We start from the raw sequence: 24,199 nt of genomic DNA on the forward strand, positions 1-24,199 counted from the left end.
CCATCATTTCCGACTGAACCAGAGCTCGTGACAGCCCTCATTATTAAAAAGGATGACTGATTTTGGGCAGAGATTTCACGGCCATGTGGCTGGATGGTTTCTTTTAGGTTTCCTTCCTCCTCCCCTTGCCTGAAGAACAGACAATTTCCAAGATAAATTGGCGCAGAGGTCTGCTCTCACTGTCTCCCCGGGGCCGATGGAACGTGGGCAGGCTTCTGTCAGCCCAATAAGTGATGGCCCCCCGGAGAAATGGCCAGTGCTAGCTTCTGCCCGCATCTCCTGGCCTCCCTCTGGGGCCAAAGAGTGGAACAGGGAGTCATTTGATTCACAATCGTTCCCTGAAATCAGAGGCTGTAAAGACAGCAGAGGGGAGGAGCCCAGAAGAGGAAATAGCTGCATTGCCACCTCCAGCCCATGTGACCCATGGGGCAGGGAGTGGTTTGGTCTGTCCAGGTGCCCCACCCCCAACCCACCACGAGAGGCCACATGTTGAGTGGATAAGATCCCTGGATGGAGAAGCAGGAGGATGAATTCCTGACCTAGCTCTGTCATTACCTAAGTTATCTTGGACTTTAATGCTGATTCCCCCCCTGTAAAAAGCAGAGATTTGCTGAAGGTCCCTTTCTATTCATTTTTGCTTCAGTTACCTTGGTCCTAATTATGACAGCTGCCGTTAATTTCACCCTTAATACATGCCTGGCTTTGTGCTAAGCATTTTAGAGGCATCAGCTCATTTTATTCTTCTTTATCATTTTTTGAGACAGGGTCTTGTTCCGGTCACCCAGGCTGGAGTGCAGTGGTGCGACCACAGCTCAATGCAGCCTCAAATCTCTTGGGTTCAAGCCATCCCCCTGTCTCAGTCTCCTCAGCAGCTGGGACCACAGGCACACACCACCACACCCAGCTAATTTTTTTTCTATTTATTTGTAGCAGAGATGAGGTCTTGCTATGTTGCCTAGGCTGGTCTTGAACTCCTTGGCTCAAGTGATCCTCCTGCCTTGGTCTTCCACAGGGCTGGGATTACAGGCATGAGCCACCATGCCTGGCCTCATTTTATTCTTTATGATGGGATCTGTCATCTGCAGATGAAGAAACAGAGGGTCAGAGAGTCTAGGTGACTTGTCTAAGGTCACACAGTATATAAGGGGCAGAGCCAGGATTTGAACCTGGTTCTGTCTGACCCCAAAGGTCTTAATCCTAAAATATGTCACAGACTCCCTAAGACCTGGCTTTGTAACACCTGGGAAAAAAAGCTCATTGTCATCTGGATTCTCAACACTCCGTCATCTCCATAGGAAAGCACCCAGAGTCAGTGTCCTAAGCAAATGCAGCATTCATCATTGTGTACTCAGGTGGTAAGCCAGTAAAAAGCCTCTTCTCTGTGCCAGCAGGAGGTCAGCCGGAAATATTTTACTCAAGGAAACTGATAGTTTTGCCACCTATGGATTATTTTACAGATGCTTCCTTTATCCTGGGAAAAAATAAATGGAGAATGAACCCTTACAAGCATGCCTATTGGAATATATTTCAATCTATGATTCTATGAGATCCACACTGAAATCCATCCATCAGAGCCTGAGAGACAGACAGCGAACAGTATCTACCAGTTCCTGAGGGCTTGGAGAGGACTTGAAAGATGCTGGGGCTGGCTGGCTGCCTGGCTGGGTGCCCAGGGCTAGTTGCTTAACCTCAGTGAGCTCTTAGCTTCCTCGTTTGTAAAATGAGGGGCTTAGAGCAACTCATCCTTAAAAGCTTATCCACCCTCAAGGCGGTGATTCTGTGATGCTGCTCCCTTTCCTCCAAGCTTCCAGCACGATCTTGGGCAGGTCAGAATCTGTGTGGTTTCAGGTCCTGTTATTTATACAACGGGATAACTTCTCCTGCCTCTGTCTGCCCCTTGCTTCTGTGGGGGCAAATGAGTCAGTGTGAGCTCAGCAGAGAGCGCAATTAAACATCAGCAAGTATGATCCCACCAGTGTGGAATTTCTAATAATTCAGTCGTGGCTCTCCTACTGTGACTCCAAGAAACAAAGTCTGAATCTCTTTTTCCACGAGAGTTTGAAGAACTGTTGCCTGAAATTAGAGGGTCTCTTCAAAGCCAGGCTTTTGATGTGCTTTCAACTTTTACATCCAGGATGAATTTGTTAGGGTAGAAAATGTGCTTATTTGGGATCAAACAGTATAGAGGGTGGGCTCGCTGCAAATTGTCACTTAACATGTTCATCTATGTAATTATTCCTGCTCAGTCAGACTCAGGTATTTCAATATCCGAGCCAAGAGCCTGTACTGCTGTCTTGCAGAGGACACTGGTTTTGTGAGCATCTAGCCTTCACCCGACTCCACCTCAGGGAATTCTCTCTCCTACTCTGTGCATAACCTTACTGGGGGTGTCAACTAGGGGACACTACCTTCCCCTAACTCACCAGGTGCCAATCGGACCAATCTGAATCTCTCTTGGAAATATGAATCTTGAATAGCATGACACACGATGGAAAAAAATATTTGAAGCTCAGTTTAATCTAGTGGTGGTTCCTCTCAAAATCAGCTGTCAAGTCATTCCTGCTACTTAGAGCCCAAAGACACCTGGATCCTGCCCCTTTCTGAGCCTGGGTCTCCAGCTTTCCTGTCAGTCCTCAGAGTTATCCCATAATATCCCAAACAAGTTCATTTTCTGCCTAAGTTAGCTAGAGTTGGCTTCTGTTGTTTGCAACCAAAGATCTTATCTCTAATGTATTCCGAGACCTTTAAAGCTGAATTTCCCTTTTAAAAAAAAAAGCCACTGCACCCAGGTACAGTGGCTCATGCCTGTAATCCCAGCACTTTGGGAGGCCAAGGTGGGTGGATTACTTGAGGTCAGGAGTTCGAGACCAGCCTGGCCAACATGGCGAAACCCCGTGTCTGCCAAAAATGCAAAAATTAGCCAGGTGTGATGGTTGGTACCTGTAATCCCAGCTACTTGGGAGGCTGAGGCGGGAGAATCGCTTGAACCCAGGAGGGGGAGGCTGCAGTGAGCCATCATGCCACTGTGCTCCAGCCTGGATGACAGAGCAAGACCTTGTCTCAGGGAAAAAAAAAAAAAAAAAAAAAAAAAAAGTCTATAGCTTAATGTTTTCACTAAGTCAGACTAAGTACCCTCAGCTCCAAAGTTTCTCAAGTCCTTTGGAGTGGGGCCCAGAAATCTGCATTTTATCACGCTTTCCAAAGAAATTTCAAGCTCCCCAGAACCACTCTCTGCATTACAATTCTACACCAATAACATCAGCCAGTGTCCAACTGGCAGGTTTGACACCGGCTGATGCTCTGTAGCAAAATACTTTTCACATGCTAGTGACTGCTCAGGCCCTCCAAGAACCAGACTCCAAGGCCTGAGTCAGGTTTAGTCCGTAGAGGCTCGATCAGGGTTCGAGTATGCCAGAAGCAAGGAGAAAATGTACTGCCAAAGGACACTCTCCAGGATGGCCATAGGGATATAAGTGCACACGCCATGAAGTCTTTGCTGCTGTAAGTTTTGAAGACAACTCAGATTCCTCCGCCTTCCCCACTGGAAAAGTCCACAGTGTTTGTGTCAAACTCTAGGCACCCCGGTCACAACTCATGTAGTAGATCCCCTTCTTTCCTTCCTTCTCTCCTGCCTCCTTTTTCCTTCCTTGCAAATGACACATGCATTACACACATCGTAGGTATTTTCATTGTAAAAGATTCACACACATAGTCCAATTTGGAAGTTCCTCCAACCCCCTTACTCTCACTGTCTGTCTCAGTGTAAACTCTTCTAACTCTTCTGTGACCATAACTACCTTATGCCAACACATAAAGAATATGTCCAAACATTATATAAATGTATATATATATATTTATGTTTATATTTATTTCTCTTTGTAGAAATAAGGTCATACTATACATGCTGTTTGGCAGTTTGTTGTCTTCACAAATCTATGTATCTTGGAGTTTTAGACATCTGTTTGTGTAGACCAGGGGTCGTCCACCAAAGGCCGTGTCAATTGCAGCAAAGCAGGAGATGTCTTAATAAGAGAGTGATTTAATAAAAATATGATGATTCCAGATTATAGAACACTATTCAGTCATTAAAAAGAATGAGGTGGTTCTATAGCAGGAGTCAAAATTTTCTCTGTAAAGGGCCAGATAGTAAATATTACAGGCTTTGCAGGACATGCAGTCTCCATTGCAACTACTCAATTCTGCCTTTACAAAAGCAGTCCTAGGCATTATATAAACAAATGGGTGTGTCTGTATATTAATAAAACTTTATTTACAAAACAGTCAGCGGGCCAGATTTGGCCCTGGGGGGCATGGGTGGATGACCCCTGGTCTACACAAACAGATGTTTAAAACTCCAAGATACATTGATTTATGAAGAAAACCAACTGCCTAACAACACACATAGTATGATCATATTTATACAAAATAAATATAAATATAAATATGTATACCTGCATTTATATAATGTTTGGACACGTTCATTATTTGTTGATATGAGGTAGTTATGATTACAGAAAAAGAGCTAGATGGGTTTATACTGAGAAAGACAGTGAGAGTAAGGGGGTTGGGGAAACTCCCAAATTTGACTATGTGTGTGAATCTTTTACAGTGAAAATGCCTAGCACGTGTGTAATGCATGTGTAATTTGGAAGAAAAGAAACAGGAAGGCAGGAGAGAAGGAAGAAAAAAAGGAAGGAAGATGGAAAAGAGAAACAGAAGGAGGGAAGAATGAATGGAGGGAGGGAGGGAAGGAGGGAAGAAGACAGAAAGCTATGTTCCAATAAAACTTTATTTACAAAAACAGGCTGTGGGCCAAGTTTGATCCATGGCCACAGTCTTCTAACCTCTGGTTTAGAAACCCAAGTCCACGAGGGCAAAGTTCTGGAAATCTTATTCACCATTATATCCCCAGTCTCTAGAACAGACCCCGACACACAGCAGGAGCTCAAGAAATAGTTGTTGAAAGAACGGGGGAAAAGGCCGGGCATAGTGGCTTACACCTGTAATCCCAGCACTTTGGGAGGCCGAGATGGGTGGATCACCTGAGGTCAGGAGTCCGAGACCAGCCAGGCCAACATGGCGAAACCCCGTCTCTATTAAAAATACAAAAAATTTGCCAGGTGTGGTGGTGTGTGCCTGTAATCCCAGCTACTTAGGAGGCTAAGGGAGGAGAATTGCTTAAACCTGGGAGGCGGAGGTTGCAGTGAGCCAAGATCACACCATTGCACTCCAGCTTGGGCAACAGAGGAAGACTCTGTCTCAAAAAAAAAGATAAAAGAATGGTGAAAAAATAAAACCACACAGCCTTTCCCTATCACCCTGGAAAACAAATAACTCAACTATTATTCTAAACCCTTGTCATGAGCATGTGTAAAGGAACATGCTGTGTGTTATTCATTTAAATGTCTTGAACTAATTGCTGCTAGCACACAGGTTAATTAAATGGCAGTGATCTTAAAAACAACAACAACAACAAAAACTAGTTGTCATCCTCACATTATCACATCAAAGGTGGCTCACTCTGTGGTACTTCGGTGGCTCAGAAAACGTTTTGCTCTGTATCCAGACACCTATTTCTCTGTTCTTACCATGCACAAAAGCTGGTCGGTGGTCCTGCAGGTTCTCAGATCTGAAGGCAAATATTCCCATCTCCAAGGAAACCATATCTCTAAATGCAATGCAGTGTTTTCCGACCACAGGCAAACAGATTCTAATGTAGAAGAGAATCAGCAAACCTACTCTTAAACACAGGGACAGGGCTTCAAGTGGGACCCAGCATGGGTTGACAATGTTGCAAAAGTGACTTTCAAAAGCATCTGGGCTGCATTTTCGAGGGGATAAGTGGAGAAATGGGAAGCTGTGCAAGCGGATTTCAGAGGAGAAACGAAATTGCTGCATTTTTGGACGCTTCGTTCCACAGTGCCCTGGAATCCAGGGTAACGGGCATCTCAACTGGCGAACTCAGGGAAAATGTCAAATACGACCTTTAGGTCCCTGGGAAATGACACAACCCAGAGCTTTACTGCTGCAAAGAGAGATGGTGCCAGGGGATACTGAGTCACTGACCCTCGCCTTGAGCCACAGGCACCTGGGAAACTGGATAAGAGCCTCCCTTCTCCCTCCCACTCACGCAAACTCTCCTGTCTTCTGCTGCCTTCGGTGTGATTCCAAGCCATGTTCAGCACTAAGATTAATGAATTATGCATCAGTGAGGTTTGGCAGGTTGACATAGACAGACGGCTGCCCACCGAAGGCCATGCCGGGTGCAGGCCAGAGCCATCACATCAAGATGTTCCAAAAGACTCCCTCCTGCCTCCCGTTCTCCATGGTGCAGAATCTCTACGCTGTGTGGCTGGCTCCAGCACTATCTACAGCACCTATCCCAGATCTCTGATGGATGCTAAGGCATCCAGCAAGGTAGTATGTCTCATAGGCCATGCCGTAGCTGCAAATTAAGCCTAGAGCAGGAAATAAAATCAAACTAGGAAGAAGTGTTCATGTCTTCTGGGGGCCCTCCCCACACTGGGTACTAGGATACACATTTCCCCTACATTGCCTCTAATCTTTAGAGACCATATAGGTGATAGAGGATTCCCCATTTTACAGATGAGAAAATTGAGGCACAGATAATGGAAGCTGCTTGCATAAGGGCAAATAGAGGTGGCATTCCATCCAGACCTGGCTGGCAACGAGTCTGTGTTCCTTTGCCTCTGCAGGGTGTCACTCCTGTGCTATCAGGCTGGTAGAGGCTTAAGGGAAGGGGAGGTTACAAATATGGATCAAAAAGAGGAAAGGGAACAGAAAGACAATCCAGTTAACAGACGGACAAATGGCACAAAGAGACGGTTCTCCGAAGGAGATATATAAGTGGTGGCCAACAAGTGTATGAAAAGATGTTCAACATTATTAGTCATTGAGGAAATGAAAATTAAAATCACAAGGAGATACCACTTCACAACCACTAGGGTGGCTATAATTTTAAAGATAGAAAATAATAAGCATTGGCAAAGATGTGGAGAAACAGGAGCTCTCACATATCACAGGTAAGGATATAAAATGTTGCAGCTGGTGTGAAATAGTTTGGTGGTTCCTCAAAAAATTAAAGATAGAATTACCACATGACCTGGCAACTTCACTCACATATATATATACACACACACACATATACACACACACACACACACACATATATATATACACATTTTCAACTCATATATATGTGTGTGTGTATATATGTACACACATGTATATACACACATATATATACACATATATATACACACATATATATGAGTTGAAAATAGGTACTTAAACAAATACATGTACACCTATGTTCATAGCAGCATTTTCACAGTAGCTAAAATATGGAAACAACCTAAATGTCCATCAACAGATGAATAAACAAATTGTGGCATATCCACACAATGGAATATTAGCCACCCATGAAAAAAATACAATTTGAGACACGATGAATCTTGAAAACATTATGCCAAGTGAAGGAGGTAGCGTCACAAAAGGTCACATATTGTCCGATTTCCATTTATATGAAATGTCTAGAACAGGCAAATCCACAGAGACAGAATGCAGGCTGGCAGTTGCCAGAGGATAGGGGGAAGCTGGGGAATTGGGAGTAACTGTTTAATGGATATAGGGTTTCCTTTTGGGGTGATGAAAATATTCTGGAACTACTTAGAGGTGGTGGTTGTGCAACAGTGTGAATGTACCAAATGCCACTGAATTGTTCAGTTTAAAGTGGTCAGTCTCACGTTATGTGAATTCCACTTCAATAATTTTTAAAAAGAATGTGGAATCCAAAGAAACAAGGAGGCAGGATGGTTACCTAAGAGGAAGCCTGGGAAGCCTGGGGGGTCTTTACCACCAACCTGCCACCCCATCCTCAAGCAGCCAAGACTGCCCCCCGAAGTGAAACAGAACAAATAAATAAAGACAAATGAAAACACAGTGTGAGATAAATACTAAGTGCCTGTTGGCCTTGTTTAATTGAATAAGGATAGAATATTAATAGACGATGCTGTAGAGTAAGAACCAATCTACAATGAACCACCTGTGGGCCACAAATGACTTGCCAGTCACCCTCCATGGAAGCCCAGAGGATTGTGCTGACTTGGTAGAACATTCCTAAACTAGAAAGGGAAGTTCATTTTCCAAAAACTACACATCCTCCTCCCCCACATCTCTGCTTAGGTCACTGAAGATGGGTGACAGCTTCAAAAGACCCTGCATCTCAAAGTCTGGGTCTGAAGAAGCAACAATCATGATAGACAATAGTCATGTCTGTGAATGCCCAAGTCTAGCATGTTAGCATGGTCCTCAGCTGACAGGAAGTTGTGCTTGATAAGTTCTGGGTGGATAAATACCTCCTTTCCATAATAGTGATGCTCTGGGAGTGCTCATGTCCTTCCAGGCCCTATGCTAGATGCTTTATATGCACAATCTCATGGAGTTCTCCCAACCCCAGGAAGCAGGTCCTACCGTCATCCCCACTGACAGATGGCACACCTGCGGTTCACAGGGGAGACTCATTTGTCAAACTATCTGCCCACTGAGCAGTAAAATCAGGCTTCTATAAGACATGCTCCAACGCCTATGCCCTTAAGCTAAACCACTCTGCTCTTGCCTCTTGAATAACTTACTTTCTTCCAGTTCCATATTCTTTGGTCTACAACACTGATTGAAGGGTCATTACTCAGCCCCTGAACTTTGTTTTAGGTGATAAGTGAAAGGGTTAACTAAAGGACGCTGCAAAAAGGTGTGGAGGAGGTGGAGAAACAGGAACCCCACTGCATGGCTGGTGGGAATGTGAAGTGATGCAGCTGCTGTGGCAACCACCATGGAAGTTCCTCCACAAACTGAAAACGGAATTACCATATGATATGGTTTGGCTGCATCCACACCCAAATCTCACCTTGAATTGTAATAATCCCCACAGGTCAAAGGCAGGCCAGGTGGAGATAACTGAATCACAGGGGCCGTTTCCTCCATACTGTTCTTGTGGTAGTGAATAAGTCTCATGAGATCTGATGATTTTATAAATGGTAGTTCCCCTGCACAAGCTCTCTCTTGCCTGCTGCCATGTAAGATGTGACTTTGCTCCTCCTTTGCCTTCCACCATGCTTGTGAGGCCTCCCCAAACACATGGAACTGTGAGTCCATTAAACCTCTTTTTCTTTATAAATTAACCAGTCTTGGGTATGTCTTTACTAGCAGCATGAAAGCAAATTAATACCCATATGATCCAGCCATCCCACTTCTGGGTAAATACCCCAAAGAACTCAAAGCAAGAACTTGAACAGATACTGGTACACACATGTTCACAGCAGCATTATTCACAAGAGCCAAAAAATGGAAGCAACCCAAGTGTCCACTGACAGACGAATGGATGAACAAAATGTGGTCTAGCCACACAATGAAATATTATTCAGCCTTAGACAAAAAGGAAATTCTGACACATGCTCCAACATGAATAAACCTTGAAGACATTCTGCTAAGTGAAATAAGCCAGTGACAAAAGGACAAATGTTGTATGATTCTACTTTTTTTTTCTTTTTTTCTTTTTGAGATGGAGCCTCACTCTGTCACCTCAGGCTGGAGTGCAATGGCACTATCTTGGCTCACTGCAACCTCCGCCTCCCAGATTCAAGCAATTCTCCTACCTCAGCCTCCCGAGTAGCTGGGAGGACAGGTGCATGCCACCATGCCCAACTAATTTTTGTATTTTTAGTAGAGATGGGATTTCACCATGTTGGCCAGGATGGTCTCAATCTCTTGACCTCGTGATCCGCCCGCCTCGGCCTCCCAAAGTGCTAGCATTACAGGAGTGAGCCACCATGCCTGGCCGTATGATTCTACTTCTATGAGGTACCTAGAGCAGTCAAAATTGTCGAGATGGAAAATAGAGTGATGGTTGGCCCATGCTGGGGAAGGAGAATGAGAAATTTAATGGGTACAGAACTTTAGTTTGGAAAGATGAAGAGAGTTCTGGGGATGGATAATGGTGATGGTTGCACAATAATGTGAATGTACTTAATGTCACTGAACTGTACACTTTAAAGTGGTTTAAATAACAAATTTTATGTTATGTATATTTTGCTGCAATAAAAGAAATGTGTTGGGGTTGGGCACTATGGCTCACACCTGTAATCCCAGCACTTTGGGAGGCCGAGGTGGGTGGATCCCTTGAGCTCAGGAATTTGAGACCAGCCTGGGAAACATGATGAAATGCCATCTCTACAGGAAAAAATAAATAAATAAATATAAGAATTAGCTGGATGGGGTGGCATACACCTGTAGTTCCAGCTACTTGGGGGGCTGAGGTGGGAGGATCACTTGAGCCCAGGAAATTGAGGCTGCAGTGAACTGTGATCACAAAACTGCACTCCAGACTGGGCGACAAAGTGAGATCCTGTCTCAAAAAAAAAAAAAGGAAAAAAGAAAAAAAGATCTGTTGGCAAGGGAATAACCCACCCTCCGATAATGAAGGCCTGAAATGGGGAAAAAGGGTCCTGTGGGGAAGAGACAGAAAGAGAGACACCGGAGAGGTCACCGCTCTTCCTTCTTCAGGAAGGCCAAAGAGGGGGTCACCAAGACCCACAGCAGGGACAGGACTGCCATCCATTGGGAAATGGAAGCTGAACTCGTGCAAGTGAAAGCTGACAGCCAGCACAGTGACAGAAGCCATCAGCAGGCTGAGCTGAGGCTGGTTCCCTTCTACCTTCTCTGCAGCTGTTAAATATCGCTTCTAGCTGTGTGCTCTCCACCTGCTCAGAGCCGATTTAATTAGAGGTTCAGGACTCCCCACGTACCAAAAGTAAATGCCAAGTTTATGACCATTAGCAAAGGAGCCATAAAACTCAGGGCCACTGAAGTACAGCTCGAAGCCACCTGTCACCTGCCACTCCAGGGAGGCTGCTGGGCCTCAGCTTGGGTTTCTCTGAGGTCCCACTCCGCCCATGATCCACACATTACCTGGGTCATAAGAAAAGCAGTGGACGGTGAACCCCAAAAGAGAACGAGGCCTATGTCCCAGAAGCACAAAGTGTACACATTTTCAAAAGTAATCATGGCAGTAAGTGTCCTAAGGTACCCTGAGCTGTCCTTACGGATAAACTTTACTGTGTATGCCAAGACAAAAACAGGTTTAGAGACAGACAAACTTGGAATTTGTTTCTCTGCACCTTAGATTTCTCTTCTGCAAGAAGAGATGACCTACATCCTAGCACTGGTGAAGGGAGTATCATGGTCTTGTGCAGAGTAGGGGCTTGGGAGTTGGAAGGGGATTCAGACCCAGCTCTGTGGCTGACCAGCTGTGATATTTTAGTGAAGGTAATCTTTCTTGTAAAGGCATTGCATTGGGTTAGATAGTGCCACTCTCCCAAAGGGCCCTTTCAGCTCAAATCTACCCTAAGACTACTTACTATGTTCATTAATGAGTGATTACCAGGCATCCAAGGATTTCTGTGACTTCCCCTTGCCAGACCCAGATGACATCCACGAAACACCTAAAAAACTGTTCCTAGGAAGTCACCTTGGAGAGCCTCGGCCTCTGCACCTATAAAATGGAACTAGAAGCACCTGCCTCCCTGGGTCGCTGGGAGCGTTTCCTGAGATTGGACGTGTTAAGCTGGGCTCTTCAATCTTTTTCACATCATGACACACACAGAAAGTGACACAATTTGTGCGCTGGGGTGAACAGATGAGGGGACGCCAGCTGCCCCAGGCATCCAGAGTTCTGAGCGCATTGGCATTTCAATGCACCTTTAACCATTTTGCAGGACACTGGTTTGGGAAGCTTCTTTGAAAAGCACCCAGCACAGAGAACAAACGAAGCTGCTTTCCTCCCCCTTGAGATGGAAGGTTCCCTATCAGCTCAGGAAGGACAGCGTCCCTAAACTTAATAATATGAGCTCTTTATTTGCAAGTTTAATTTGCAAGTTTTATTGTAAAAGTAAATCCACACCATTTTTAAAATGTTAAAACAGTATAGGAAGTTACATATTGAAAAACAGAAGCTCCTGCTCCTCCCCAGAGGGCTTCTGGAGGGCAGAAAATGTTGGTTCTTGATCAGACAGCTGGTTACAGAGGTGCGTTTATTTAATGAAAGTTCAAGATGCTCTCTGCTTAGGAGTATGCATTCTTCTGCATATATGTTAGACTTCAATAAAAAGGTTTCGGCCGGGCGTTGTGGCTCATGCCTGTAACCCTAGCACTGTGGGAGGCCGAGGTGGGCAGATCAGAAGATCAGGAGTTCGAGACCAGCCTGACCAACATGGTGAAACCCCGTCTCTCCTAAAAATACAAGAATTAGCCAGACATGGTGGCACGTGCCTGTAGTCCCAGCTACTCAGGAGGCTGAAGCAGGAGAATCACTTGAACCCGGGAGGTGGAGGTTGCAGTGAGCCGAGATCACGCCACTGCACTCCAGCCTGGGTGACAGAGCGAGACTCCATCTCAAAAAAACAAACAAAAAAAAGTTTCAGTGGCCCCTGTTATTTGGGTTGGTTCAATTGTGCTTTCTCAAAATATAGTGAAGTTCCCCAAACCCCAGTATCAAAGAATGTAATATGATATGGAAATAGGGTCATTGCAGCTGTAATTCGTTAAATTTAGAGGAATTCATAATTGGAGTAGGGTGGACCCCTCCGATATGACTGATGTGCCTATAAAAGGGGAAACTCAGACACAGAGACACACACAGAGAGGACACCACGTGAAGATGAAGGCAGAGATCAGAGTGATGCTTCCAGAGGCCGAGGAACACCAAAGATTACCGGCACATCACTAGAAGCAGAAGCTAGGCCAGAAGCATAGGACAGATTCTTCTTCCAGCCCTCAGAAGGAATCAGCCCTGCTCACACCTTGATTTTGGACTTCTGGCCCCCAAAACTGTGAGACAGTAAATTTCTGTTGTTTAAGACATCCAGTTTATGGTACTTTGTTACAGTAACTCTAGGAAATTAATATATCCCCTTGGTCTCTTCCTCTCTTAGTAGAACTCCTGAGAGATCCCACTGTTAATGGTTCCTTGGGTGTTTCTCAGATTTTTTTTTTTTTGAGATAAGATCTCAGTATAGGCTAGAGTGCAGTGGTGCAATCACAGCTCACTGCAGCCTCTACCTCCCGGCTCCAGTGATCCTCCCACCTCATCCTCTCGAGTAGCTGAGACTACAGGCGCGCACCATCACTCCCAGCTAATCCTTTTTTTCCTTTGGTATTTTTTGTAGAGGCAAAGTTTTGCTGAGGCTGGTCTCAAACTCCTGGGCCCAAGCCATCTGCTCAACTCAGCTTCCGAAAGGACTAGGATGACAGGCGTGAGCCACTGTGCCCGGCCAGATTTTTTCTCTTAATCATTACATCTGTCATCCCTTCCTAGCTTCATCCACATCACAGACACTCAGATCCAGAGCTCCAAACCCACTTCCAAACCCTGAAAGCCTCCAGCAGTCCCCTGTATCATGTTCCATCCACTCATCAGCTTTATTTTCCTCCTTTTTCTCCTAGCACCACTTGACATTATATTTCTTCTTGTTTATTCATCTTCTGATTGTCTCCTGATGGGGCCCATCAGGGTCTTACTGGCTGCCCCGGGGCCTTTGCACACACAGTTCCCATGGCCTGAAATCTTCTTCCTGTAGAAACCCCCATGGCTTGCTCCACAACTTCATTCTCTGACTAAATAAGCCCTCATCAGAGAGGCCATCCCATCCCCTTCATCCAAAAGAACAGCTCTCTCCTTAACACTTTCTACCTCTTGACCTTGCTCTCATTTAGTGTTCGGCAACAACCATCACCTGACATTGTGTCTATTCATTGGTTTATGTGCCTTTTGTCTATCTCCCCTTACCAAGCTATATGAAGACAGGGCCTTTGGATGATCTGTCCTGCTTTAAGCCTAGCTCCTAAGGTAGTGCATAGCATGTGCTTAGCGTTCAGTAAATACCTGTAAATGAATCAATGGTATGGCATTTATGTAAAATGGCAGAGAGAATTATGGTTACCCTTTTCCTGAGTATTATCCATGCATTATCTAATTTAATTCTCCCAGAAGCCCAGTCAAGTAGGTAAATACTGAGTATTATCCGTGCATTATCCTCATTTAATCCTCCCAGCAGCCCAGTCAAGCAGTCATGTGTCACTTAATAAGAGCAATACATCCTAAGAAATGCATTAGGTGATTTTTGTCATCGTGCAAACATCATAGAATGTACTTATACAAATCTAGGTGGGAGAGCCTACTACACCTGGGTTATGTAGCCTATGGTTTCCAGGCTACACATCAGTACAGCATGTTACTGTACTGAATGTGGTGGACAACTGTAATACAATGTTAATTATTTGTGTATCCAAACATCTAAACATAGAAAAGGTACAGGGAAAAAAAAAAACGCTATAAAAGATTAAAATGGTACACCTGTATAAGGCATTTACCATGAATGAAGCTTGTAGAACTGGAAGTTGCTCTGGGTGAGTCAGTGAGTAAGTGGTAAATGAATGTGAAGGCCTAGGACATGACCGTACACTACTGCAGGATTCATAAACACTGTACACTTAGGTGACACTAAATTAAAAAATAAAGCAACTACTGCAAGGTTACAATAGCTATGATGTCACTAGGTGACAGGAATTTTTCAGCTTCATTATAATCTTTTTTGATTTTTTTCTTGAGACGGAGTCTCACTCTGTCACCCTGGCTGGAGTGCAGTGGCATGACCTTGGCTCACTGCAACCTATGCCCCCCAGGTTCAAGCAATTCTCCTGCCTCAGCCTCCTGAGGAGCTGGGACTGCAGGTGCATACCACCACACCCGACTATTTTTTTTTTTTAAGTAGAGACCGGTTTCACCATGTTGGCCAGGCTGGTCTTGAACTCCTGACCTTAAGTGATCTGCCTGCCTCAGCCTCCCAAAGCACTCCATTATAATCTTACAGGACCGCCATGGTATATGCAGTCTGTCATTAACCAAAACGTTGTTATGTGGCCCATGACTGTATTGTTGTCCTCATTTTACAGATGGGATACAGAATGGTTGGGACTTACCCAAGGCTATACAGCTACAGGGTGGTGGAGGCAGGATCTGACAACAGGACCTCAGATCCTGGAGCCCACAGACTCAACCACCTGCCTAGCTCCCTTGTCCAGCCTCACCTACGCATCCCATGTGACAGCGAGGTCCCTGTCCATCTACCACTTTGCCTATCCAGCCATGATCTGACCTCAGCATTGTAGTAGAACGAGGTCCTTAATGAAATGCACATGAAGTGCAACCAAGAGTGAACACCGAATTGCCTTTCTCATGTATTTTTCCTGCACAGGACAAGTTTGGTTATTATAAAAAAAAAAAAAAAGTCACTGAAAAAGAATGACGCTTCATGGATGCTATAGAGATATATAAAGTCTGCCTGTGCTATAATTGCCTTCCTGTCCCTGTATGTACTTAACTTGGTGAAGACGCTATTAACTGCAGTAAAGAAAACATTTATTCACAAGGAAGCCATGTAATGAGGAGAATCCTCAACGTGGGAGCGAATGTCGGTATCTCTCAGATAAGAGACAAAGGTTCATTCAGATGACCGAAACATCCTCTTAGCAGGTTTTTGTACAACTCCCAGTGTCGGTGCTACCATGCAGGGCAACACCGAATAAATGATTCCAGATGGTAAAAAGGAACATCCATTATATTTCCTAAGTATTTCTTGATTGTATCCATTTCTTAACATTACCCCCTCTCAATCACCCCAGGAGATAAGCTACCATCATCTCTTGCTAGATGACTGGGGAAAAACACAAACCAACTAACCTTTTAGCTCCACCTGACTGTTCATCCATCCTCCATCTGCACAATAGAAGGAAAAACTTTGTTTGTTTGTTTATTTATTTTTTGAGACAGAGTTTTGCTCTGTCACCCAGGCTGGAGTGCAATGGTGCGACCTAGGCTCACTACAACCTCCACCTCCCGGGTTTAAGGGGATGGATTCTTCTGCCTCAGCCTCTCACCTAGCTGGGACTACAGGCACTCACCACCACAACTGGCTAATTTTTGTATTTTTAGTAGAGACAGGGTTTCACCATGTTGGCCAGGCTGGTCTCGAACTCCTGATCTCAGGTGATCGGACTCGCAAAGTGCTGGGATTACAGGTGTGAGCCACTGTGCCTGACTGGAAAACTTTATGTAAGCATAAATCTGGTCATGCCAACACGTTTGCTGAAAATCCTTTAGCATCTTCCCAAAGCATATAAAATAAAGATCAAATTCTTCAGCATCATCTCTGTAGTGGGTTGAATGGTGCTTCTCCAAAAAAGAAAAAAAGGCTACTGGGACTTGTGAATGCTGCCTTATTTGGGGGGGGAAGGGAGTCCTTATAGATGTAATTAAGGTATCTTGAGGTGAAATCAACCTGCATTGTCCAGCCGGGTGCTACATCCAATGACAGGTGTCTTTATAAGAGAAAGGCAGGGAAGACGTGACATAGACACAAGAGGAGAAGACACAGAACAGAGAAGAAGGCCGTGTGAAGGCAGAAGCAGAGACTGGAAGGATTCAGCCACAGCCAAAGAACGTCAAGGATTTCTGGAGCCACGGAGGCTGCATGAGGCAAGGGAAGATCCTGCCCTAGAGCCTTTGGAAGGAGCACAGACCTGCTAACACCTTGCTCAGACTTCTGATCTCCAGAACTAAAAGAGGAAAAATTTCTATTGCTTTCAGTCATCAAATTTGGGGTAATTTGTTGCAGCAGCCACAGGAAATTAATACTGGTCCAAGGTTGCTATGTGATCCGGCCCTTCCCATACTGGTCCAAGGCTGCCATGTGATCTGGCCCTTCCCATACTAGTCCAAGGCTGCCATGTGATCTGACCCTTCCCATACTGGTGCAAGGCTGCCATGTGATCTGGCCCTTCCCACTGGCTCCTTCCCCTCAGCCACACCGCCCTTCTTTGTCACTCGAGTGCAACTGCAACATGCTCCCTGGCCCACTGCAGGGCCTTTGCACATGCTGTTGCCCTTGTCTGCTCCCCAGTAGTTTCTTCCACACTTCAGACAGCAGTTCTATCCTCCTTCCCCTCAGTAAGCCTTCCCCAATGTCACTGGGCCAACGTGATTCCCTGTTACAGGCCCTCCCAACACCAAGCACCTCGCCTTGGTAGCCTTTGTCAGGTCCATTGCAAAGATGTGAGATTCAATTGTCTTCTTATCAGATCTGTTCCACGAGGGTGGGGACCATGTCTGTCTTCTTCACCCCCATCACCGAGCTACCTACACAATGCCTGATGTGTAAAAGACACCTAAATATTGGAATGACCGTTGGAAAGAAATGAAGTGCAATTTGGTGAACCTCAAAAATTGAGTCTCTAACCAAATATCAGATCCATCAAACTGAAAAAGGAAGGAAACAGAAAAGTCCCTGTGGTGAATAGGTGATTTAGCCTGATTCATTTTCCCATAAACCATATCAAAGTTTTCAGAAGCAACTACAGTGCCTACGGATGGTGTCAAACCAGGACATTGACTTACACACTCCTCAGTGTTGACAGAACCACCTTCCCTATTAAGGATCACTTTTATCCACGGATCCCCTGTTCCCCCACCGAGCTGGAATATTCCCAGACACTGAGCCAAAGTCTCCAACCACTTTCAAACGGACAGAAATTCAGTGAAACGGCTAGAGCTGCTGGCCCATGCACCATGGCCCTTTCAAAAGCTCCTCTCTGGCTAATGGAATACTTAGCTCAGAATGAAATCCTCCAGAGCTAAGTTATTACATGTTTGGGCCATTTTTCTGTTTTCACAGCTGGACAACTGACTGGAGTAGAAGCCAGTCAGCTTCCCAGGGAGCCCAAGGGGGAAAATAGTGAGGAAGGACAGTTTTCTAGCAATAAACTTGTTTCCTTCTCATTCTCTCCAGACTCAGACTCATCAACTCTTTGGAAAAGCCCACCCAAGAAATGAGGGGGAAGATAAGAAAGCCGGGATCAAACCAGGTTCAGAGAGAGAGAGAGATTGACAAAGAGAAAGGCGGATGGCTCTGGAGTCAGGCCTGGGTTCAAATCACATATTCAGAAGTTGTCATTTGCCAGATCGTAGGCAAATTATTTCACCTCTTTTAGTCTCACTTCCTTACATAGAAGAGGAATTAATTTGTCCACTCAACAAATACTAAAGGCGCAACAACAATGTGCTAGGCAAGACTGTGAATAGGGCAAGGTGCATGAGGTGCCTAGGATACTAAATTTAAGTTGATACTCTCAGAGACATACCCAACCTTCAGAGTGGGCACCTCCCTAAATGCTACCCCTGATGTCCCTCAGTTGCCTCGCCCTGGCCCTGGTGCTGGATATTGGGATCCACTAATAAAAACATCAAGGCCATTTCCCTGCTATGAAGTCTACAGGCTAAAAGGAGAAAACTTTCCTAAACTTCATGACACTGATCTCCTGGTCACAATAAAAACAGCAAAGAAATTGAACACTGGAGTTCTTAAAAGATCAATTCCACCTCCCACTGAAAAACCACTTGTGTGACTTAAGTGAGGCTGAATTTATCAAACACACACAGCTACCCAGCAATCCTCCCAGAGAGCCGGATTACAGGCCAAAAAAATTAAGGCAAACAGACGCCATAAATACCAATCTCTTCCAGACCTGCTCTGCCGGGGCATACGTCCTCCCAGTCAGGACGCTGAGAACTCCAACTGCATGAGGTATGGACTGTGAGCCCTGAAATTACCCCCTCTCTATGCAGTGTAAATAAAACAAGATGAAATCAGCGAGTCTCTTTACTTTGCAAAGAAACTGGGGAGAAAAAGGGCAAAAGCACATACCGGGATGTATTAACATAAACAGAAAGCATTTGGGCAATTTCTGGGTAAGAGCTTAGCCTTATTTTCAGGGCGTTATTTGATCTGTGCACTGTTTCCTATGGAGTTCCAATAGAAGACCTATAATCGTCATGATTATCTGAATTTGGGGAGGACATTTCATATTCATATTCATGGATGGAAGAAATGCATATTCATGTCTTGGTGGTGAATGGTTCCTGAGCTGCAGGTGCCCCTGAAAAGTCTTTGGTATCAACAGTCTTTAGTTATGGAAACTCAACTTTCCAAATAGCTGCAGCCACTAAGATTGTATCCCACCCACCGCTATCTCTGGTCAAGTAGGCAAATGGAAAAGCACGTTTTCAGTGTGGAAGGAGAAGCTGGTAAGGGGTAAAGCCAAGAAAATCCAATTGCTATTGATCTCAGAGCTTACTTCTGCAGTCTCTTTAATAATTGATCAACACAGCCTCACCTGCAACCCAGACCACTGGGGAGAGAAGGGATCCCCCAAAGCCCTGGTGAAATAGAGCCTATGTGACCCACAAAGCCTAAAATATTAACTATGTGGCCCTTTACAGGACAAGCGTGCTGACCTCTTCTCTATACCAAGCTCAAGACATAATGAAGGGCCAGGTGCAGTGGCTCACACCTGTAATCCCAGCACTTTGGGAGGCCGAGGCAGGCAGATCACTTGAGGTCAGGAGTTTGAGGCCAACCTAGCCAACATGGTGAAACCCCATCTCTACTAAAAATACAAAAAATTTGCCAGGCATGGTGGCACACACTTGTAATCCTAGCTACTTGGGAGGCTGAGGCAGGAGGATCACTTGAACCCAGGAGGTGGAGGTTGTAGTAAGCCAAGATTGTACCATTGCACTCCACCCTGGGCAACAGAGTGAGACTTCATCTCAAAAAAAAAAAAAAAAAAAAAAAAAAAAAAGCATAATGAAGAAGGATCTGGGGATGAGATTATTTTAATTTGGAGCTACTAACTCTAAGCTTAAAGAGTGGGACAAGGTCAGAAGGACTCATTTGTCTGACCCTTTATTCAGTCACCCATCCCACAAATATTTATCAAGGGACTCCTTTGTGCCAGGCCCTGGGCTAGGACATGCTGGGATATGTCTATGAGCTAGGCAGGCCAGGGGCTGCCTCCAAGGGACTTAGAGTCCATCCTATAAAGGATGAGTTCATTACGGTGAATGCGAACACTACAGAAGGGCAGTTCTGGGTACGCTGAGAGCTGATAAGATGCCCACAGCCTAGCGAAGGGATCCTGGGAAGTTCCCCCAGGAAGCTAAGACCACACTAGAGAACAGGAACTGGTCAGGCAACAGACACTCCCAGAGAAGAAGATCTCTCAACCTGCACTGAAAAATGCCAGTTCCATTCATTTGCTCCCACATTCTTCTGGTTATGCAGCGGGCCCACTTATTTACTGAGGGCCTATTAGGAGCCTGGAATCAGAGACACAAGACACCAGACAATGGGTTCAGGGTCACCCTTTCCTCACCCCGCTAGGCACAGTAGCAGATGCACCGATTGGGCCCCCAGGGGACACCAAGCAGAGGTCTCTAATCCCGTCCTTATGGCAATAACTTCAGGTCCTGCAGCCCCAGCCTCAGTGTGGCCTTGGCTTGACATCGAACAGCTGAATGTGCCTTGTGCTGCCTGGTGACAGGTTCCATCTGCTTCATTACTGCCAGTTCCCAGAAACCATGCTTGCAGCTAAGTGCTCTTGGCCCTAATTGGTTCCTGATAGACTGGGCCATAACGAAGCACTTAGACTTGCCAGACAAGTTGAGGATGAAGAGGGGGTGCCCCTGCATGGACTGGGAATGCTCCCCTCTTTGGGAATTCTTACTGGGAAATCTGGGCAGCTGGAGAGGTGGAGAGGATTCAGGCTCCTGAATTCACCAATCTGGAATGCATTCCCGGTATCCTCACTCACCGCTGTGAGCCTCAGTGTATTCTTCTGTAAAATGGGGCTGGTAACACCTGCCTCACAAGCTGTTCAGACAAAGGGAGGTGCTGACCATGGTGTCTACGGTTAACTGAGTGCCTGCCTTGTGCAGAGTGGTTGGCTGAGTGTTATTGGGTCTTTTTTGTTGTTGTTGTTGTTGTTGTTGTTGTTGTTGTTGTTGTTGTTGTTATTGTTGAGACTGAGTCCCGCTCTGTCGCCCAGGCTGGAGTGCAGTGGTGCAATCTCAGCTCACTGCAACCTCTGCCTCCCGGGTTCAAACAATTCTCCTGCCTCAGCCTCCCGAGTAGCTGGGACTACAGGTGCATGCCACCACACCCAGATACTTTTTGTATTTTTAGTAGAAATAGGGTTTCACCCTGTTGGCTAGGCTGGTCTCAAACTTCTGAACTCAGGTGATCCGGCTGCCTTGGCTTCCCAAAGTGTTAGGCTGAGTGTTTTGAATGCATCTACTCTTTATAATTTCCAATCCTGTTAATCACCTACAATTACCAACCCCACTTCACAGATGGAGAAATGGAGCCTCAAAGAGGTGAAATCACTTGGCCAAGCCGCCTGTCTTCTGTCCACATTCCCATAGTGGACGTTCAGAAAAGGTAACCTCTTCTCTCTCCGCATGAGCCATTCTGCTTGGGTCACAGATATAAAAGTATCTCAGTCACAAATGTAGACAGACAGAAAGCTGGTGAGCGGTTGCCTGGAGCTCTGATGGAAGTGGGGACTAACTGCGACATGAGAGACCTTTTCAAGGTGACAGACATGTTCTAAAACTGGATTAAGACAAAGGTTGCACAACCGTGTAAATTTACTAAAATGCATTGAATTATACTTCTTAAAGTGGTGATTTTTTATGCCATATAAATTATACCTTATTAAAGTTGTTAAGCAAATAAATAAATACAATTATACTTCAAAAAAGTGGCCTGGTCAACATATTGTCTATAACAATAAAACATACATTGTAATAAACAGGAGGGTTACAAGAGATATTAAAAAATATGTCCACATGAAATCTTGTACATGAATATTCATTGCATCAATAATTGCTAAAAAATTGAAACATCCGAAATGCCCATCAACTGAGGACTGGATAAACAAAATGTGCTATGCATGTATGTGTATATGTGTGTGTGTGTGTGTGTGTGTGTGCAAAATGGAATATTATTCAACCATAGAAAGGAATGCGTGCTACATGAATAAATTTTGACAACATTATGCTGAATGAAAGAAGTCAAACACAAAATACCACATAGTGTATTATTCCATTCATATGTGATATTCAGAATGGGCAAATCCATAGAGACAGTAGATTAGAGATTGCCTGGGGCTAGTTGGGAGCAGGGGAGTGTAGGGATGGGGGTAAAATAGGAAGTGACAGTTCAGATATTTGAGTTTCTTTTCGGGGTGATAAAATGTTTTAAAATGGATTGTAGTGATGGTTGTACAACTTTGTTAATATACAAAAAACCACTGAATTCTATACTTTAAATGGATGAATTGTATGGTGTGCAAATTATATCTTGATAAACTTGTTTTAAAAAGAATGGAATAAAATGGAAGGGCTAGTTGTAGTCTTGGACAGCCAGGGTTCAAAGCTAAGCTGCATCACTTTCTAGCTGTGTGACCCTGAGCTAGTGCCTTGGCTTCTCTGAGCCTTGGTTTCCTAATATATAGAAAGTGGTAGGGTATGAGTAATAGGAGTACTTTGGCATGTGGGTTGTGCAGGAAACAAATGAAGTTACTGAACACAGAGTACTAAGCGTTGTGAGCCAGGCGCACACTCCAGCCTTGAGAAACAGAGGAAAGTCTTGAAGACAAGCAAGAGAAAATGAGGACACAGAGAGTCATCTAGACTGGCTTCACAGTAACCCATCTATTTCAACTGGTATTCCGACTCCAAAACCAGCACCCGGGCATGGCTGTCTGGGAGGAGATAGGGTTGCAAATATGCCTCAGCTTGCTCTCTAAGGCTTCCTGGATCAACGATCTCTGGTAGTATTTCCCCTAGGGTGCTCCTCACCATACTGGCTCCAAGAGATGCTGATAGACGTTGCATGAAAAAGGAGTCCCCGAGGCAAATTATCTTGGGAAATTCAAAGTGTAAATGAAGTGAAATGGACATCTTTGCTGCCAGCCTTGTCAGAGCCTTTAATTCACCTATTTGTGCACTGGATATCTCTACAAAGATATAGTACCCAGAATTTTCAAAATTAACTTAGTGACAAACCATTCTTGAGAGTTTCATGTGGTATGACAGTTTGGCAAAATAAACTTTAGGAGACAGCGGATCCATGGCTTTAATTAAACCATTGTGATTCTGCTTTTGGGCGTTAAGTCAGATAGTGATAACTGAAACTGTTAAGTCAGATCCGAAACTTGAGGACTTCAGGGTCCAGTGGAGTCCAGTGGTTCGAGTGTCAGGTTCTCTGTGCCTTATCTCATGGGAACCTTTTGAGAACCAGGAGGTAGTGGCTGAGATTTACCCCACTAGAGATGAAGGGACCTGCCTCAGTTAATTAGTAGTAGTACCAGAACCTGAAACTAGGCTAGACTAGACCCAAAGCCAATGATTCTAATCACCATGCCTCATTACTTACTAATCGCATAGTAGCTAATACCTAGTGTAGTGGATACTGTAATGTGCCACCCAGGTCCCCCTGGAAGAATGAAGGATTCACACCCCCAGCTGACGAGAGTATGGCCAGGGAATATCTCTCTGCTGTCAGCCTCTCCAACAATTGACTGAGGCTGAAAAAAACTGCTTCTCCCAAGGCCAATTTCCTTCCAGGGGCCACCTACATCTAATACTGATTGTTTCAATGTGCAGCAACACTGGAATAAAGGGTCATTCCAGCAGGAGACCTGGCTGTAAGGTTGGCCAAGGCCTCTGTTGAGACTGCATCACAGCTCGCGTTTTCCCACTTCCCAATCGTATTCATCTCCTGTTCCTGCTGTAACAAATCACCACAATGGGAAACGGCTTAAAACCACACACATTTATGACTTTATAGTTCTAGAAGTCAAAAGTCTAAAACAGGTCTTACGGGGCTAAAATCAGGGTGTTGGCAGAGCTGCATTCCTCCCAAGGATTCTAGGGAAAATATATGTGATTGCCTTTTCCAGATTCTATAGGCTGCTCGCATTCCCTGAATCATGGCCCCTTCCTCCAACTTCAAAGCCCATCATTGCCATGTCAGCTTCTATCATCAGATCTCCTTTTTCTAATTCTGATTCCCCCACCTCCCCCTTATAAGGACTCTTGTCCTTATAATCTCCCCATCACAAGATCCTTAACTTAAACCCACCTGCGACGTCCCTTTTACCATGTAAAGCAACACAATAAATTCACAGGTTCCAGGGGTGCAGACATCTTTGGGGGAGCTGTTAT

The 24,199-nt window shown here is 44.9% G+C and overlaps 1 protein-coding gene and 1 long non-coding RNA gene across 4 annotated transcripts in view; both read right to left on the reverse strand.

Annotated features, from left to right (window-relative positions):
• KSR2 (kinase suppressor of ras 2) overlaps positions 1 to 24,199 on the reverse strand; it is a 508,355-nt gene that overhangs the window by 222,293 nt on the left and 261,863 nt on the right. The gene's annotated exons all lie outside the window — the stretch shown is intronic.
• Positions 9,555 to 17,630, reverse strand: LOC144333127 (uncharacterized). The gene is made up of 3 exons (XR_013401523.1): positions 16,209 to 17,630; positions 10,405 to 12,212; positions 9,555 to 9,606 (listed from the first exon to the last, which is right to left on the reverse strand). It is a non-coding gene; the product is annotated as an uncharacterized LOC144333127 (long non-coding RNA).

Source organism: Macaca mulatta, chromosome 11 (assembly GCF_049350105.2).
Source record: "Macaca mulatta isolate MMU2019108-1 chromosome 11, T2T-MMU8v2.0, whole genome shotgun sequence".
In the NCBI taxonomy this organism is placed as follows: Eukaryota; Metazoa; Chordata; class Mammalia; order Primates; family Cercopithecidae; genus Macaca; species Macaca mulatta.